Source organism: Orbicella faveolata, unplaced genomic scaffold (assembly GCF_042242905.1).
Source record: "Orbicella faveolata isolate gen_17 unplaced genomic scaffold, um_ofav_v1 contig_46, whole genome shotgun sequence".
In the NCBI taxonomy this organism is placed as follows: Eukaryota; Metazoa; Cnidaria; class Anthozoa; order Scleractinia; family Merulinidae; genus Orbicella; species Orbicella faveolata.
Genome location: NW_028301576.1, coordinates 21,051,121 through 21,054,961, shown reverse-complemented (window position 1 = coordinate 21,054,961; position 3,841 = coordinate 21,051,121). Strand labels below are relative to the sequence as shown.

At 39.3% G+C, this 3,841-nt stretch overlaps 1 pseudogene; it reads left to right on the top strand.

Moving 5' to 3' along the window:
* The first annotated feature begins 1,207 nt into the window (after nt 1-1,207).
* LOC149098835 (uncharacterized) lies at nt 1,208-2,095 on the top strand (annotated as a pseudogene).
* The last annotated feature ends 1,746 nt before the right edge of the window (nt 2,096-3,841 follow it).

Below are 3,841 nucleotides of genomic sequence, written 5' to 3'. Positions count from 1 at the left end.
CTCCATATTGATGTTACATATTTTTAACTTGTTTCTCTATCTATCTCAGAAACCTACAGGGAAACAATATTCAGAATTTAACAGAAAATGTTTTCTCCGGTTTACCGCAACTATCGTACCTGTAAGTATACCGATCAATGTTTTAAATATTAATTGTTGAATTTAATTTACATGGTTCCAACTCCTACTCCTAACTTTTTCAAACTTTCCAAAGCTTTAGTAAGGCCTCGATGCCTGTTAGGTATATGCATCGACTTCTTAAATACTAAGCAATAATAGGTCAATAAATAATAATAGGTCATACTAAATAATAACCACTTAATAACCGAGAGTGAGGTCGTTACGGGAAAATCTCAAACTGAGGCCTTGCCGTATTGACCGAGCGATAGCGGGGTCAATACGGTAGGCCGAGGTTTGAGATTTTCCCGTAACGACCGAACGGTCGAGGTTACTAAGTTGTTTATCATATGGCTCATGAATTAAGGAAAAGAAAAAATTATTCGAGCGGAAGTCGTCCTCAAGTTAATTAAGGAATGGCTCTAGCTATATTTTTTGAGGGAGTGGTCTAATTTAAAATATATTTAAGCTATCGCTCATTAACTTACATAGGGTGAAGTATTTGAAAGAAGCTTTTTATTTGTTGGTTTCAAGAACTTTGCCGCTTGGTCACGTGACTGGCCACACCCAGTTGTTTATATAAATTTGTAGCCAAATTTACAATAGTTTGCAGTTGTAATGCTTGAGTAATTTTGATTTATGCGAATGGCTATAGCCACTAAGTTTGGAGAATTAAACGGGGTTTGATAGATTTATTTCTTTTGTTAAAATTAAAACGTATATACATTGGAGAGGGACTGGGACTAGGAAAAAATTGGAAATAATGACAAAAGAATCAAACAGTTTCAGAATCCCCGTTTAGAACGACATGCAAGACCCTCGCCTTAATTCAGGTGAGTCAATTTACATCCGGCGATGCGTGCGTTTACCGATTCATTTATCGTCTCAAAACCCAGTGCAAAACTACACAGTGAACTTAACCACTGTATTACGTATTCTGTTAAAAACACACGTTTCTTTACGGGAAAAGTGATTGTCACAGCCTCAAAAAGGTATTTTAGTATCGTGGTGCCACAAGTTCATTCAGGAGTTTTTTCGACTTTCGTGCTTCTACAGTTTGTCCTCGACAACAATTTCTTCATTTTCCAAGGCAACCATTACCAACAAATTTTCGGTTGTCCGATGGGATCCCCAGTCAGCGCCATCTTGGCCAATCTCGTCATGGAACATGTCGAAGAAAAGGCTCTCTCATCGACCCCTAACCCTCCTAAATGGTGTTTAGATACGTAGATGACAGCCACGTATCTGTTAAAAGAGAGCACGTGGATGAATTCCACTCACATCTCAATTCCATCAACCCTCACATCAAATTTACAATCGAGATAGAATCAGAAGGTTCCATTGCCTTTCTCGACACAAAAACAACCAGACAAGAAGATGGCTCGATCGCTGTGTCTGTTTACAGGAAAGCTACTAACACCGACGGTTACCTTGATTTCAAATCCCACCACCATCCTCAGCATTAACACTCGGTCGTGCGCACTCTCGTGGATCGCGCAAGGAACATTCCTTCCACGGAGGAGGAAGTTTCACGGGAAACTAAACGAGTAACGAAAGGCCTTGCCACTAATAACTACCCTGCAAATTTCATTCACAATGGCCGCCAACGGAGTAGACAACAAGAAACGAATGATACCGACCATCGTGGTTTTGTCATCCTCCCCTACGCCAAAGGTTTTTCCGAAAGAGTCGCAAACGTTCTTCGAGATTTCAATATCAAGGTCGCCCATAAACCTATTCGTACCATCTCGAACATACTCAAAAAACCTAAAGACAAGATCGAGAAAGAGGCTTCCAGAGGCATTGTTTACAAGATCAAATGTAAAGATTTTGACTGTGTTTATGTTGGTCAGTCATCACGCGCGTTAAAAACACGTATGAAAGAACACGCAAAGGCTATAGCAACATTGGACAAAAACTCTTTATTGGCCATACACCATATGCTCAACGGTCACCAAATAGATTTGGAGAACGTTGAAATTGTCGACAGATCGTCAGTATGGAAACAAAGACTAATTCTTGAAGCTTGGCATTCCGTGCGAGACAGGAACTCTATAAACGAACACATAGCGCTACCGAACGTGTACAATGGCATTAAGAATTTTTACACTTATAAAGAATACTCTAGAGACTATTGCTCATTTAGGTTTATCACACATCTATTACATATTCTAGCAGGACGCCGTTTAACATTTGCAGTTTCCATCTTTTGCTGAAGAAGGCAACAGTAGTGGCCGAAACGTCCGATAACCATATTTTTAGCCAGTGACAACTATTTAATTCCTTTCCTTTTTTGCCAATTTTTGCTTCAAAATAGTTCAAACCAACTAATGCTTTAGAATGAATTGCTCGGAATAACTCGATCTTCGCATTCGCTTTCGACAACATATCTCCGCCTTCTTCATTCTGGGATTTATGGATGAACTTTTCAAGCCTTGTGAACGTCTAATACTTCCTGCAGTTATCAGAAACACTGCTACCGACAGAAACAGCCCGATTGTTTACATCTGATGACCTTCAAGGGAAGCTGATTTACACTTGTTTGTGTTAAAGCGATGGAATCTATTCGATGAGAATTGTGACGGAGTTCAATATTTCCGTAACTGTTGTGACTAAGATGATAACTTATACGTTTCTTCGTGGTGTTCTGGATAGGATGCATGACAGATCTGCCGATGGTGTCTTTCACTCAGCGATTTTAGCTTTACTTAAAACAAACTTTGATTGTTTTTCACTAGTCACGCCCGCCAAGGTTACCGGCTGGTAAGTCAAAAACGACTTCTATATTAGTTTTATTAAGGAAAAATCTCTAAACTTTTAGCTACTTACTTTCTCTTACTGTTTTTAATTGGTTTTCATCGTTTCAATGCGCTTGAATTTTCAGAGCCAGGCTCTTCCTAATTTGCATAATCCGTAATCGGCCCTTGGGCATTACGGCTGCATAATGACCGCTCAGATCTCGCTCTTAGCCAATCAGAGCGCGCGTTATATCGGCCACAAGCCGAAGCCATATAATAATACTAAATAATACCAAATAATAATAATAGGTCAATTGCAATATCTTTAAATTCTAACTTGGCGCCAAGGCCTAGGCTTATTGCAACTAAGATCTGCAAAACCCCCGAGTTTTGGGGTTCAGGTGAGGTCACTCGTTCTTTTAATTAATCAGTTATTTCAGTGCTGGATAGTTTGTTGAATAACCATACTTAAAATATACAAACAGTTTTTAACTCAAAATAAGATGTATTTTATACCCATTATAAAAAAAAATAGAATTTGTTTTGGGCAATTTGTGACTGCGTCTAGTCACACGACCTTTAAATGCCGTGTATTGTCTAATTTCAAATCGCGCGGGAGACTGACACTAACAAATTTTTACGGACTTTTTAAAATTGCGGATTCAAAATGGCTTCCAAAACAAAAGTTGAAGAAAAGATCGCTACATTACGAGCGAGATTACTCCATCAAAGTAACCTTTCTATGGCATAGACCAGTTGCTTTACTACCTATGAAAATTTTCACGGAGAACGAAGGAACAGCTACTGAAAGTTTCAGCCCCCTAGAGTAAATCGTCTTTTCAAAACTTTGAAAAGACCTTATGGGAGCGGGGTGGGGGGGAGGGGAATTGCATCTACCCCATCCCTCCCGCCTTGTACGTCCGAAGCTTAAGACATGCATGATATGAGTACAGTGATTTAATGTCAAATGGGAATGGCTAATGCGA